We start from the raw sequence: 16,319 nt of genomic DNA on the forward strand, positions 1-16,319 counted from the left end.
GTGGTGAGAATGTTTCCTGTAACTTTGTAGAAAATTCACTGTTAAACAAGCGAGAAGGTTTTTCTCATTTTACTTCTGCTTGTCTGAACAGGTCTTGGGCCCTTCCAAGAATCCTGTTGTTTCTGAACCATCTGTGTTGCAGGTCTCTACCTTCGCAGTGCCCTATGACTTTCTCACCTGGAATTGCACAAATGTGACAAGTATCTGTAGAAACCATAGATTGCTGCCTCCTTGCTATTGGAAAATACCTGTTTAGGTAAACTCTTACCCTATTCTTGACACTTGACGCAGACTGACTTTGTGTCTTACAAGGAAACTAACGAGACACTCTGAGTCTTACCAAGCTTTTCATGGGATATATATGCTCTAGAAGATATATTTGTTTTGGTTTTGTTTTCTTTTTAACAAAGAAATATGTTAATTTTCAGATTACTGAAATTTGGGAAAAAACTTTTTTACAAAGAGACTTGCAAAAACAATAGAATATTTCCTAGACTTACCTCTGACAAAAGCCTCCTGTACCAGCTATTATTTAGGATCCTTTTCTGAGATATCTCTCTGCAGTGGGAAGCTTAATGATTTTCCTCAGCTCTTGAGTATTGTCTTTCAGATTGGGATCTCTAAAAGTAATTTGGAGAGTTGGCAACTTAGACCTTCCTGTCTTAGGCCACTTGTCGTAGCCTGTTCTCTGATCCTGTTTCTCATGTATCCATTTGTCTAAGAGGTTCTCCTTTATCTTACTGTGTTCAGAGCTCACTCTTGTTTCCTTCATCACTACAGAATGCACCTCCAGTAACACAAGTTGTTTTTCCCAGATGTGGCAGTGAAAGCCCACAAATTTTCTGTCTCTTGGAGTTGGATTGCAAAACATGAAATGGACTCTGTAAATAGAAGTACTAAATTACTTTTTTTCTCTTTGTTAAAACGTCTCTGATTCACAGTCAAATCATGTTCTCTACTCACAAATATGTTACCTAGCTTTCTGTTTTCAAGACTGTCACAACGTAGTTAGTATGCATGCACCTTACTAAAGTTGCAGGTGTAATCTTGCCTGAAATCCCGGTGAAGACTGCACGTAGAAATGCATCATACTGATAGGGAAAACATTTGTACACCAATTTAACTAAATTAGATCTCTTCCCATGTGTTGTTAACTTTGACAGCCTTACTGTCATATACTCTGCCTTGGCCATCACAGTGAAGGAACAGGGAGGTTACACTGCTTTATAGACTCACTTTGTGTTAACTTCTGTTTGTTCTTTTTTTTTTCTTCACCACAATGCCCTTTGGCCCATTTCCTCATGCACAGATCAATGGCATACCCTCCACAGTGTTCCAGGAAAGGGGGATGTGTACTTGACAGTTAATTGGAAAACAAAAATAAAACAACTTACTGACATAATGGAGCTTCAGAATGCGCTTAACTAGTTCAGTCTAATGACTACACGGGGTCTTATATATCTATGTAGTGATTTGCTTTTGTTAACAAACTCCATGCTTGACGAACAGACTCAGATATGTTTCTTGCTTAAGAACAAATATAAAACTAACTAGAAGAGTATGTAAGTCTGGAAATATTTTTACAGTCATATATGTACTTCTTTATTAGATAAGCAAGGGTTTATGTGCCCAAAAGGTTGTGTATTTCTTCACCTATGTCAGTGTCATAGATACTAGTTCTTCCTGTAAACCTTGTCCTGTACATGTATGCTATGGTGTTGTAATTTTATAGCACAGAAATTAGAAGTAGTTGGCTTGCTTTGAGGTAGTACTGAACTTCTGAAAAGCATTAAAGCTGATTTGGAGACAGCCTGTCGGAATTAGAGGGGCTGGCTTTCATTTTGCTAACTATCTTTAATTTCAAATTGTGCAAAATAGATCAGTTTTACATATAATTTCTTCTTCAAGCTATCCTAAAATAATTTTATCTTAAAATGTCTATGGAAACAGTGTAATAGCAATATATACTTTATCACATCAACAAATTTTTGCTTTCATTTTCATTCAAATTAATAAAGCTATTTGCAATTCTGGAACCAGAAGATGAAACACTTCTTGAGCAGTAAATTATATTTGCCACCTGTTGCAATATTCAGAAACCATATCATGTGCTATTAAGTTCCAGGTGTAGACCTTTATCAAAGGTAGCTCAGCAAATTCCTTGTTTCAGTCCCAGGTGTGTAACAGCACACCTAGGACGCTTTGGACACAGTTAGACATTATGGCACAGCAGGGGATGGTATAAATATTTAATTATCTAGATTCAGCTTCAGTGGCTGGAAACCAGTGCCTATATATATAAATAATGAAGACATTGCTAGTAATAGAGTAAAGCGGCAAACCTCTAAAGGTGGTGGTGGTTGGTTTTTTTTTTTTTCCTTAACTGTGTACTTAGAGCTTTATTTATATAGCATGTTCAAGGAACAGCTTATTGATAGGTTGAGGAATTAAATGGAAAAGGCCTTGTACCTGGGTTAATATTGTCTGCTGTTTAAATCTGCTGTATGAAACCAGGAATTTTTATGGTGAATATGTCAAATATTGGATTCACAGTCAAGACAATTATGCAGCATAGTATGACTGACTTTATGAAGACAACTTCAGCAGATATTTGACTTCAGTGCAATCATGGAGAAATTTAAATAATTGTGAAAAATACTGTTTAAACGAGATGCCATCTATGAAGTATAAATATGAGAGTATTTGAAAATTAAAAATTCCTTGGTTTGAATTATTATAAAGATGTCATCATTCAGCATCAAGGAGATCTACGGAAAAGCGTGGACTTCAGGTAGCCAATTCAATTTCAGTCAGTTGATGTGTACTAATGTTTGTAGTTCTCTGAGAATTAGTTTCATGCAATTCGCGAGTCCTTATCATTTTAGATATGCAAGAAATAAAATAATTACTCTTTTAAAACCAAATACATAAAAAATACTACAGGAGTTCTCTTTGACATTGGGGAAAATACGTTTCACAAAATAAATGTCTAAGTGTTTCTATGCTGGTAGAATTGTAGATCTGTCTTTATTAACTGAAGCTAGAATCTTAGTCGTTTAGTTTACTGTGTATGCAGTGACACCTCCCATTTATCTTTAAATGTTTAAACTTCGTGGGCAGTGTTAATCACTAGTGTTCGTTTAACCTGTTCATCTTTCAGTTTCAGTGTAATTGCTACATAACTTCAGAGTCATGACCTGGTTAATTAAGGTGTTCTTGCTCTCAGATACTTGGTCATGTGATTATGAAAGGTGATATTTATTGTTGTTAACGATTTGGATTTCTTACCGTTCTAGGTAGGGAATGTATGGTATCTCTATAAATGTTTAGAATACTTTTACCCCTACATTGAAGATAGGGCTCAAATGCTTTTTTTCCTCCCGATTTGTAAAATTATCTGGTTGTCTGTTTGCATTCAGTGTTAGTTCACTTTTAAACTGTAGTACAGTATTTTTTAAAAAATTGCTTTTTCTTTGTATGTGGGAGGAAAATTCATATGTCTCAATCTGCTTTAAATTATATTTCAGTTTTATCTAATCTTGGTTTTGTTTTCTTTTTGTCATGGACATCATTGGGAGAGGCCAAAGAAAACTTTCACTCTAGTGGACGTCTGGCCTCGGTCATTTGGGAAAAGCATATTTTTTTTGTTTGTTACTCACATATTTGTTTTATAGCAAAAGGTGAAAATTGGCTCGCCATTTAGCCTATAGACCCAGACACCAATCTCAAGTGCTCATTAAAAATGTCTAAAAAGTTTCTTTTTTTTATTCAAGAGAAAATGCTTTATTATTATGAACCATGTTGCAAAGATGTATTTTTGTGGTAATCTATGTTTCTCAACTCTTTCTAGATTAATATGTTTATTTTTTTTATAGTTTCATTTATTTATCTTTACTGACTATTTATAAAGGACTTTGAAATACAATGGCTATGAGTCAAAAGCTTAATAAAATACCATAGATACATTTTGTGTTGTGAATAGGATTCTGATAGTTCTATTGTAGTTGTCACAAATTTAAAATTATATTTGAAGTAATAACAAATCTAAGTCTTAATATGCTTTTCCTATAACTTTCAATTTTTATTAACTTTATTTAATAATACTTCCTTCTCATAATTAGTAGAACACTAACAGCACAAATTATCTGGGGATTATTTTAGGAAAACCTCTTGCAAATGAAACAGGTTAACTTTTTTAGTAAAACATGGCCTTTCTTTTCAGTGATTTTTATATAGGTATGTTTTTATTTACCAGTTGCCATTCAGCTCAGCATGGAGTTCTGTTAGTTGAAGCCTCCTATAGAGCACAAGTTATATGCTGAACAAAGAATGCTGTGGACTGTCCCCTTTAATGATAAAAATCCAGCCCTTAACATAAATATATTGTTTTAGCTCTGTGTATGAGCTGTGGAGCACATCTGTGAAGCATATATCCTTCAGAAATTATCTGCTGCAAGGTATTTTAAATCAGAAGTTTCATAAAACTGTGATAACTCGCTGTTTCAGCTCATTTTTTTTGTCAAAAAATGTTCATAAATAATTTTTAAAAAAGGTGACTGGAAAAGTATGCATTTGATTTGAAAGCACACGGTGTGTGAGCCAACTGAGAATAGTAGTACCGTCAGTCTGGATGTCCTCTGCAGTGATGAAATTAGTAAGCGTAGGAACCACAGCATCACTTCCTTCAGGGATGGTGCAGACATGACTGATCCAAACTCACTGTCCCAATGTGCCACCTTGTTCCTGTCACTGTGATAATGCTCTCAGTAGGTGAGATGCTGTAGTGATTTAGATTTCTCAAGCCTCGAGTTAACTTGGGAAAGTGTTTTCTTCACATCTGTTGGTGTGGAAAGACCAAGCTAGATGATATTAATATATTGTAAATTTGTAATATACATTGTAAATATACATGCATGCTCTCTCCTATTTTTCCCTCAAGCATGCAATAGTTCTCACAGCTGATGCTGAATTGAAAAAAGTGTGTCTTTATGCCCAAAGGAGAAGAGCTGCATATAAATCTGTGAATTTTCTGTTAGTGACCTCTCCAAAACCAGCGTTTCTTACCTCAATAGCAGCAGTCCTCACACATAAGAAGTACAACACTACAGAGAGAGAGGAAAGTAAAATCCAAGAAAGACAAGTGAAGCAAAATAAAACAATTGGTCACCACCAAACTGATGCCCAGCCAGTTCCTGAGCAGTTGACCTCTACCAACCTCCCACCCACTTTATTGCTGAGCATGGCATCATATGGTATGGAATACCCCTTTGGTCAGTTGCGTTTTGCTGTCCTGACTGTGTCCCCTCCCAACTTTTTGTGCACATCCAACCTACCTGGCTGGCAGAGCAGTCTGAGGAGCAAAGGCCTTGATGCTGTGAGAGCACTGCTCGGCAGCAACTGAAACATCAGTGTGTTATCAACACTTAATTTCAGCACTTATTTATTATCCAAAACAATCCAAAAATTTAACTCTCTCCCAGCCAAAACCAGTACATCCTGTGGGTTTCATCTTTGCAGTTGTGTGTGATCACATTCAAACTCTGGTTATAGTTATATATATAGTGATGCTAATCTTGATGTGAGCAGTTCTTCCCATCTTATGTGTCATATGCTTATAGGAAAACAACTTGTTAAATAGGAGTGAGGACATAACTGATCCCAAGAAATTCTGCAAATAAATTTCAGTAGGTGAAAAATATTTGCCTCCCATTCACTTCAACCTAGTTCCCAAGGAATCCTTTAAATTACTGAAGCTTGATTTAATCTTTGTCCTGTTTTTCTTTAACAGTCAGTGAAATTGCATGAATGTGGGTTTTTTTTGCCTGGACTTCATAATTTTAGTATTATGAACTTCTATATTTTGAAGCCTTTCAAGTATCTAGATCTGAAATGTAAAAGAAAAATAAGATGAAAAAAGGAAACTTTAAAGACATCTGGCTAACTTTAGGGGTTGTTTACAGAAATGCCAGAAGTATTAAGAGAGGTCTAAAGTTTTTGTTACAACTTTCCAAAGCCTTTTACTTCTGCTGTGCTACTGTAACGTTGCTAACATAATACCTGAATAAAGCCCACTAGAGGGAGCCAGAAATATTTTGTTATGATATTGCCAAGTCAATATTTCAGGTGATTTTCTTTTCTACTTTTTAATTTCTACTGACTCTAGGAATGATCTGTCTTTTATGGCACATTCTAACCTGCATGTTGTATAGTTATCATAAGTAAGGGTTTTTTTTTATGCCCCAAATCTACAAAAGAGGAGCTGTCTGCTGTGTAGGCAATTATTTGAGGCAGAGCGTCCCACCAGTTACAAACTTACATATAACAACTAGAGAATAAATGGGTGGCTTTATCAGAGAGAAATAGACTGCTGTCTTCACTTTCCATGTGGTTCAATGTGGGTTAGGTCTAGTCCAGAATTGGGAATGAAAACACATATAACTTCACATCCTGAGAAGATAAAAAATTCTTACATAAAGGAGCCATTGTGTTAGAACTTAATCTCAACAAAAGTGCCTGTTTAACTACTTTTATTTCTGAAGCCTTAAACATTTAATGTAGCCCATTTATGTAGGCTGCATGTGGTGTCTCCACAGACCTTGACTTGTTTCACTCAACATTGTCTGTAGTGTATGCCGAAAAAATGAAGGGACAAGCAGAAGCCCCATGGAGATGATAATAGTAAGATATGCTGGTTTATCAAGGTAAACTGATAAGAGCTTCTAGCTGTGAGCTGGAATGTGGAAACTGCACAGCGTATTTCAAAAGATTTTCTAACAAACTACATGCTCTTTGTTAGGCAAACTGTATGTCATTTCTAAGGCACAGACAGTTTCCAGGACTTGCTTCTAGAAAGCCTGTTATTCTGATGAGAACTTCAAATCTTGATGCAAATTTTGTCAGGACTAAATTATCTTTATAATTAGGTAATATTCTTTGAAAGGTGTGCTAGTTGTTAGCTGCAAACAGGAATTGTAGGGCAGATGCTTTTTTGAAGAGAGATTACTAGCCTGTTCAGTTATTGGTATTCTTCAGGACACTTAGTCTGTGACTTGTTTCCTGGTTTTACTTCATCTGTATTCTCTTATTATGAGTTTTGAAGGACATGAATGACTTAAGGTATGAGACTTTGCATTGTTCTGCTTTACGCTGTCAGTTCCAATACACATAATGTGTATGTGAAGTGTTTTACCACCTTATGTGTCTCTTTCCTTGCAAGAGGGAAGGATGCAAAAGAACAATAAAGCAGAAAGTGGTTGTTAAACTGTAGATACAATTATCTGCGTGAAATGTGAAGCAGTACTTATTTTAGGGAAGGCAGTAATTCTCACTAATAACACTTTCAAAGCCTGCGAATTTATACTAGCAGCGGAGGGGAAGCATTCACCTAGCTACCTCAACAGGCTGCTAAAGTAGCAGAAAGACTTTTTATATGTGGAATTTGTAGATATTTTAAAGTAAGAAATAATTATGGAAGTACACAGACTTGTGAATTATGTGACATAGAAATGTAGGCAATTAACCAGATGTGTTTTCTAACAAAGGGGATTCTTTTACACTGGAATTAAAATGACTAGTTTTGTTTCATTGTACATAACTTCCTTTTTCCTTTCATAAAATATGCTTGTTCTCTTCAGCATATTGACAAGTAATATATACCCCACTGTCTTAGGTGTCAGTAAGTCTGTTGCTTTTCTACTCTTATTCTCCTTTTCTATTTTGAAATTCATTAAACTGACATACTTGTCAAATATTTTTTTTTTAATCTTAGATTTTCTTACTCTTCTGTCAGGGTTAACTGTGGCTGCATCTCATGTAGGCCTAAGATGTGCAGCTGTTGTAGCATGCAACTCGGTGTAGGTTCTAGCCCAGATAGCACAGCGTAGCTCGCTGTTGAGAGAGGTGATTGTCCCACCCTTTACCACACCGTCTTGAGCACTGCCTGCAGTTTTGGGTGCCTCAATGTACAAAGGATATCAGACTATTAGAGTGTGTCTAATGCTATTAGAGGGTGACTAAGATGCTGAAAGGTCTCTGGGGCAAGACTCGTGAAGAGCAGCTGAGGTCAGTTGGCTTGTTCAGCTTGGACAAGAGAAGGCTGAGGGGTGACTGTTTCACAGTCTACAGCTTCCTCAAGGTGGGTAGCAGAGGGGAAGGTGCTGATCTCCTCTCTCTGGTGACCAGTAATAGGACACAAGGGAATTTAATGAAGCTGCATCAGACTGGACATTAGGAAAAGGTTCTTTACTGAGTGGATGGTAGGTCACTGGAGCATGCTCCCCAGGGAAGTGGTCACAGCACCAAGCCTGTCAAAGTTCAAGGAGTGTCTGAACGATGCTCTTAGTCCTATAGTTTAGTGTTAGGTACTCCTGAGAGGAGCAGGGGGTTGGACTTGATGATTCTTATGGGTTTCTTCCACCTTGAGATATTCTAGCGATTCTGTATGTCACATTTTCTGGGCTGAGCTTTGTAGCCAGCACTGAGACCTGTGCTGCTGTAACAACATTCTTAGACACTAGGCAGCGAGTTTATGTTAAGTTGAAGAATATTTATGTGGGTTTCAGTAGTAACTGCATGATAAGCATCTAAATTTTTCTATTACCATTCTGTTACATTTCATTACAGTTGGATCTTTCATTTTTCTCAGACAATTTCAGTAATAAGTGATGACACAAATGATGTATGTGGTGTAGTTCTTTTGACTTCAATTTAGTGCCATCTGCATAAAGACCCCAGGCTTATTGTGGTCCTGTCACATTTTCTCCCTTTTTGGCCTCTTGTTGGTGTTGATATCGTGTCTTGTAATACTAAATAACCTGTGAATGTTCAGTGCCATTCATCTTCAGGCAGTTTACAAGCATTAACTAATGAATATGCTCAGCACCTCTGTGCTGTAGATCATTTGTTATTTTTATTAGCTGGTTCCTTAATGAAGCTGTGACATTAGTACAGAACTTTGAACACAAAGTAGTGTAAATAACATCTAATTGAGACTTTCAGGCAACAAAAGTCTCAGAATCAAATCACTGTAAAATATTTTAATATTTTACCAGTGACTTTGAAAGTAAAAATCTTATGAAATGAAGCAACTTGGAAGTTTCATTCGGATGATTTCTGTTGTGCACCAAATCTGGTGGAACACAGTATTAATTTTGCCTGAATTAATTATTATAAAAATATTTAAGAAAATAAGGAAATGTAATATTTTCTTGAATAAAACTTAATATTTTCAGACATTCTGGATGTGTATTATATACTGCCAGGGTCAGTTGCTTTGCTATAGAATTGTGGAAAATTAGTAATTCTAATATATATTTATATTACTGTACTCCAGTCATAACTGCCTTTTTTGTATTTTTCTACCAAAAATCCAGTTAGCTTTCCTCCATCTCAAAATTTTAATCCATCAGCAAAGTTACTCTAACAACAGACTCTACAGAAGGAATTTTTTTTTAGGAATTAGGGGAAGAGATGCACAAAACTAGTTGGACTGAGTAGTTCAAGAAACTAGTTTGTGTGCAGGGATGGCTAGGGATTAGAGTGTAAAAATTAGCTGAAACTCCTTTGCAGAATATTAATTAATGAGAGACCACCTAGAAATTATTGGTTAAGCCGAAACAATGAGGATTAATTGAATAATGATACAGGGGGAAAAGCTATAAGCAACTTCCTAGTGGAGTTCCTCCAGCATTAGTACTAGAGAAGATCTTTAATATTTTCAGTAGTGGCCTTGACATAGAGAACAACATCATCATTAAATACATGAGTGACACAAAGTTGGATACCTATCAGTACAGGGGAGCAACAGGATACCATATAATAAAGAACTAGATGACCTTGTGAACTCCGGTAGTAAATATGAGTGAGATTAAACAGCACCAAGTGTAAAATGAGGAATTTAAGGACTAATAAGAATTTCTACTCTGAACTACAGGCCAGGGACTCCTGCATGGCTCAGTCCCGGTCAAGAACCCCGAATTCTGTTTTCCATTGTAGGGTTGGTGTGTCCAAGCTGCTCATTAGGAGCAGTTCCTGCTTCACGCTGTTCTCCTGCACTGCGTGCTGGCATTCTCTGAAAGACGCTGGTTGGCAAAGGCCTAACTGTGCCAGGAAGCATAAGAATTAACAGACAATCATGGGCCAGCACCTGGCCCTGTGACATGGTTAAGTCTCACTAGTGTAGGCATGGCCTGAAAGAGCAAAATCTATTTGGTCTTGAAAAATAAAAGGAGAGAGGGTATGTGATTGGTCTCTATAAAGCACCAGGCAGCAAACACTGAGGAGAGAAATGAGCTATTTAACCTAAATGACAACACTGGTACAAGAATAAATAGTGATAAACTAGCTGGGAATAAATAAGTGCTGGAAATTAAAAGGCATTCTTTCCATTGTAGCTGTAGGACTTGGAAAAGCATTTTGACAAATTTTTACCTCATTATTTCTAGTTAATTTTAAGATGGAACTTTATTAAATTCTATATTTGTTAAGAAAAATGCTGTTCCCTGAAGCATCAGGCAACTGTAATGAATATACAAGGTCTCATTCTAGCTAATATTCTTATTTAGTGAGTTTAAACTTGCTGAGAAAAGTGACAGCAAATGTATGCTCAGTTGTCTTGCTTTCTTAAGATTCTGAACCATTGTTAAAGGTGGAGCTTGGTCAGCTGTACGTTCTCAATATATTACAGAATTAGGCAAGTTTCCAAGGCTAAAGGAAGGCTTTGTGGGACCGTCTTGCAGATTCTGTTCACTTACGGCAGGTTTCTTTCATGCCAAAATCTACCATGCTTATTTAATCAGCCCTCATTGCTCTGTGGAGTAGGCTTACGAACTCTGATTTGGAAGCAGCAGAGCTGCATTTGCTGGGACATAACACTCACGGGTGTGTACTATGTCCAGGTGACACCCAGTTTCACATTAGCATTTCCTCAATGGAAGTTTTTACACCATCTAGTTCTTCATGAAGTCATGAAAGCTTGTGGAAGAGTTATGTATGGCCAATATGGCATTGTGCAGGGATTACACACTATTTCCATTGGCATTGGTTAGAAACACTTTGGACTGGACAGTGTTGAGTTGTGCCTGTGCCATAATGAAAAAAGCAGAGTAGTGCCTTTGCAAATCTTGACAAATATCAGTTCTTTTTTATGGGAACTACTCCTTTTCATCCATTATACTTTAGGAAGGATATGCTCAAGCTCATATTAACCCATCTAGATTAGTGTTTGTCATGTTTTTTGAACATAAATAGTCTGTTTTCCTAGCCAGATATCTTCTTCACTGTTTGTACTCGCGGTACAAGATACCAATCAGCCCTTCTCAAACTAGGGCCACATTTGCCAAAAAGGCATGGATTTGCTATATAATCATGACTTCCATGGCTGTACGGAGGAAGCTGACTCACATTACTGATTCAGCAGCATCTGTTGCAAGACAACATAGTGACTTATGGGGAGATGAAGTCCTCCTTCCTTGAAAAAACTTATTTGGTACAGGGTGGCTTCAAGCATTGTACTGCTCCATGATGTAATGAAATTGATTTGTATCTGTGACAGATTGAGGAAAAAAAGAAAAAAGGACTGACTTTGGTATGTTAGTAAACATGGTTAGTTACCTTTATGCTGGACCCAATCAAAGAGTTTTCCTACTTTCCCATTTTGCTCCCCCTTCCTTTCAACACTGTTGTTGTTGTTACCTCATATAATTTTTAAGGAATTATATTTTACATAAAATATGAGGACCTCCTCCCCGCCCCCCCCCCCCCCCCGAGTAGCTGGCAATATTCTAGATGTACTTTGTAATGTAATGTAGTAAATTCATTAGCATGCATGGATTCAACATTAAATTTCAATACCTGAATTATTTTCAGTTGCTGAATTTTTATTTTCCACGGAGACCAGTATGACTTCATCAGAACTGATAAAGCAAAAAATAGATAAAACTTGTTTGGAGATATACAGGCACCCCCCCCCCCCCCCCCCCCCCCAAAAAAAAAAAAAAAAAAAAAAGATTTAAATCAAGTGAAATTTTCTGAAGTACTCCAGTAGCAAGCACCACAGTTTATATAATGCTGATATATCATGGGCTTCTGCCAAGCAGATGAACTCTTAAGAGATTTGGTAGAACCATAACAATAAACCTTACTGTCTTATGGAAGCCTTCCAGTGTGATTTTCTCACCTCTGCACAACTGCAGTTCAAAGCAGTGTTCTGAAGGCTGGTGAGGATTTGGTGTAATTATTTCGGAGATTTTAGCATCAACGCTATCAAACTCAGGCTGATATGTAATCAAATACACTGTGTCTTTTAATCTAATCTTAAACAAAGTAAGATTTCTGTTTTGTTCTTAGATGCTAGTGTTAGGCCACCTATAATTATACTTATGAGAACAGTGAACGGTATTTTGTTAGCTATCTTTTCATATAATGTATACTGTATATTTTATTAAATTACATAACTTTGCTTTAAAATGTCTGCAGATGCAATTTCTTCATAAATCTCTTTTCTGTTTTTTTAAATTTAAAGTGGTGTGTGAAATGTGTTTTGAAGAATTTAATCTGCTAGACAACTTTGTAATGTTTTATTTAGGAAAATACGAAGGAGTGAGTTTTTGTGCATTAATTGTATCTGATGTGTAGATGTGAAATCACTGATTACTTGGATATTGCAGGTTTTGCAGAATTTGTTTTTGTGTGCTTATGTAATAAAAAGTGCTAATATGTGACGAAAGCTTTTGGGGAGTGTTAGCAGAAGTTAGAGAATATTATAGAATAATCTTGTAAAAATTGGTGAAGAAATCAAAAAATATTTAGAACTTGTTTGTTCCACGTATAGAATTAATCTTTGCAAATGGAAAGCACATGGAAGCTTTGAGGTAAATCTGTCTAATCCAATTTGTGAATACTTCTTTTCAGTGTTGTATAAAAAAATATTTTTTTTCTTAAAAAGCCCAATTTAAATTAAGAGTTAATATGAAAATGTCAGGCTAGATAATTTCGTGTTGTTATTTTCACACTTTACAGGAGAAATTTATTTGAAAATAACTTCAGCAATTCTTATTCTAGGCACTAGATGGTGTTTCAGTCTTTTGTACTGAAATGCACATCTCGATACAGTACCACTAGCACTTTAGATTCTAGTTTTAAACTAGTACTTAAATAATGATCAGAGATGATCGAAAGCAGCCATTTGTCCATTTTTTCCTTTTCAAATTGGTAGTGTTCTCATGCTGAGAAGAACTGACACCCTCAAATTGCAACACTGATGTTTTAGTACAGAACGTGTTCACGACTGTTGAACTCTAGAGTTCATGTTAGGAGATTTGAAAATGGGTGTAGTAGGTAGCGTGCCTACTTTAGAGTGCAGATTCCTGATGTAAGGCATCAGCCCTTTTAAAATTACTGTTTTAGGAGGGAAACTTCTGTGGTTCTTCTTTGCATATACATCAAAATGCATGTATTAAGCATGCGATCCACTGGTGTAGTCTCCCCTTCTTCCCTCTGCTGTGCTGCTGTCACAGTCACTCTGTCCTAGTGGGGACTTGGTGAGGATAGAGCTGCCCTGACAGAGTTGCCCTGCATGTGTTTGAGCTGCTGAGTGCTCTGTCACAGGCCCTGGTGGCAGGAGAAATCCTGTCCGGGTATATGCCACCTTCCTGTCTGCACTCATACGATACTGTCTTGCACTTGTGTCTGTCATTTAATTGAGAGGTCTGCACTGTAAATCACCAGTATTTTTTAAATTGCAAGAACGCTTCTACATGCTACAATAAGATGGAGAAGTCAGGGCAGCCCTGTACTAATCAAAGGCTTGAATTTCTTGGTGCTCACTGAAAGCATCTAAATTTCTACATGTGTATGACAGTTGCTATTCTACTTACTGTGTGTGATTATTTGGAGCTGGAGTTATACCTGCTTGTGTCAAAGTTATGGAAGTCTGCATGTTGAAAGTACATTGGAAATAAGGATGTATGGAGGTGTTAACTATAAATATTATGAAACACTTGCAGAAAGGCAGAAAAAAATCTGCAAAAGGCATAAATATAAACGTTTTTCATGCTGTTTGTTTTAATTTTTTTCAACATGAAATACCTTAAGTAAACTTTTCTTAAAAAAAATTTAAAAATTTCAGATTTTTTTAAAAGACTTTTTTTTTTTGTTGTTTCATGAGGTGCTTTCAGTTTAAGTGCTCATATTGTTTCCTGCAGGTGTGACCCAATGACTTTGGTAGTCTGTAAGAAACATTGTACAATGGAAACAATTGGAGGCAGTTTGACTTCAGTAGGGCCTGGAAGATAATATGGTGTCTTCCTTAATGTGTCACTGATGGAAGTGGCTTTTCACTAAGACATAGAAGTGAAAATAAGATACCAGATGATGATACAGCAGATAGTGACAACAAAGACAGCCATAGCATCTTTAGTCAGGGACTGGGTTTGATCGACCTTTTATAATAAACTGTTTCCTTGTTTCATCTGGGTCTCACAGCACTGACAGTTGTTTTGCTCTGTTCTGCTGTACATTGTTGTCTACCTGGTTTGGCAGGAGCTGAGATTTATGTTGAAACAGGTCACTAAATTTTGTGTGTCATGGGGAAGAGGTTAGGTCAGGAGTACTCTTCCTGATTCTACTTTTAGAGGAGGAGATATTAAATCATGTTCATTCAAAAGGAACTCTCATTCTGTTGGGTACAAGGGAATAATACTGGTCATCCTGGAGTGCATTGTCCTGGGACAAAACATGGCTGTCAGCCAAGGACATAGTTGCTCAAGTGTTTAGACTGTGATACTGAGATTTTGTGACATTTTAACATCTACTAATAGAAGGAAAAATAGCACACAAAAAAACTTGGGGGGATTTTATCTTGTAGTCATTAAAATATCATATGTTCATATACTTAAATAATTGTTTCCGATCTCATCCTTTCATTGTGCTGACACATACATGGAACTTTTAAAACTTTTTTCGGCTGTGTACAAACCAAGCAGAAATATTAAAGGCATTTAATTGCTATTGATTAAAGAGAGCAAAAATACTTCTATGTTTGGTGCTGAAATTTAAGTTTGGAGCTTTTGTGTACTTTTAATTAGCAAAGGTAGAACAGACCTGTTCTTACATTAGTACTTGAATGATGGCCAAGCCTGAAATATACACAGTATTGACTGTTGTTCTCAGAACATCTAACCTACTTCAGAAAGCAAGATGCTACTTGGGAATTCTCTCTTTTTTACCCTCAGTGCTCTGATGGTTTGTTCTGTCTTGTTGAAATAAACAGTTCTCAAAGATGGAGTATCAGCACTATAAAAAGTTAAGAAGGAAATTTACCTGGATGGGGCATATTGCCACCATTAAATGGGCAAGTGATACCTCCTTTTCCTGCCCCAGCCCTGCAATTTGTGAATGAGGCAATCAGGGAGTTTAATTTGAGTACAACCCTGCATCCAAGTAACCTTCTATATGAAGCTTTCATCAAAACATTTTTGGTGAGACTTGACTTGACAGCATGGCCCAAATTTTCCATTAGATACCTATTAGATAACTGCCTACAGATTGCAGCTTCTGAAACCTTTTCTGGCAGACTGAGGTTAGATGTATTGTGAGGTACAAACTACATTTTCCATGTAGTTCAACCATTTGGCTAGCGGCCTTTAAAAGAATAAAGAAGAGCATTAATGTAAGCCTTTGAATGTCCTGTACTGTAAACCCTTGAAAAAGAGGCAGCTCAGTGTAGGCTTAGAACTGGAGGCCTGATAAGTAGATTGAAGGTTGGGTGTAGACATTCAGTGAACATATAGTAAAAATTATACAATTTTGTCTGTGAACTAAGACAAAAATACATAAAGAACATAAAAGCTAAGTTAAGGCTGGAAAAAAATGAATACTAAGAAGTGAAGGACTTGCAGTGGATTACTGCTGTCTACAATCCAAATTTTAAGATAACACAATAACCAGTTTTAATGTGCCATTGTATTAATAACTGGTCTGGTGTATTTGATTCATTACATCCTGATTTATTCTCACATAACATAAGAACTGAATGTGAAATTAACTTACAGATAATTGGCACTGGCAATTTCCTGCACTGCCACGTGACTAAGGTGATCAGATACAAAAGCTTTGCAAGCAAGTACGTTTTTGAATATTAAACAATCTCATTATTATGCGCAGGATCTCACCACTGGGAAGCTGCAATCATTTTGACAATTTAGTAAGAATACAGTGAAAGCTAAATCTTGGCTATGAAGTGGAGAATTTTTTTTTTTTTTACTTATAAAATGGCTTTAATTTACAATAGCTTTGAAAATCAAGTCTCTTCTTGAAGTCAG

The 16,319-nt window shown here is 36.5% G+C and overlaps 1 protein-coding gene across 2 annotated transcripts in view; it reads left to right on the forward strand.

The window, feature by feature from the left end:
* RIMS2 (regulating synaptic membrane exocytosis 2) overlaps positions 1-16,319 on the forward strand; it is a 457,774-nt gene that overhangs the window by 97,889 nt on the left and 343,566 nt on the right. The gene's annotated exons all lie outside the window — the stretch shown is intronic.

Source organism: Calidris pugnax, unplaced genomic scaffold (genome assembly GCF_001431845.1).
Source record: "Calidris pugnax isolate Ruff unplaced genomic scaffold, ASM143184v1 scaffold41, whole genome shotgun sequence".
NCBI classification, from domain to species: domain Eukaryota; kingdom Metazoa; phylum Chordata; class Aves; order Charadriiformes; family Scolopacidae; genus Calidris; species Calidris pugnax.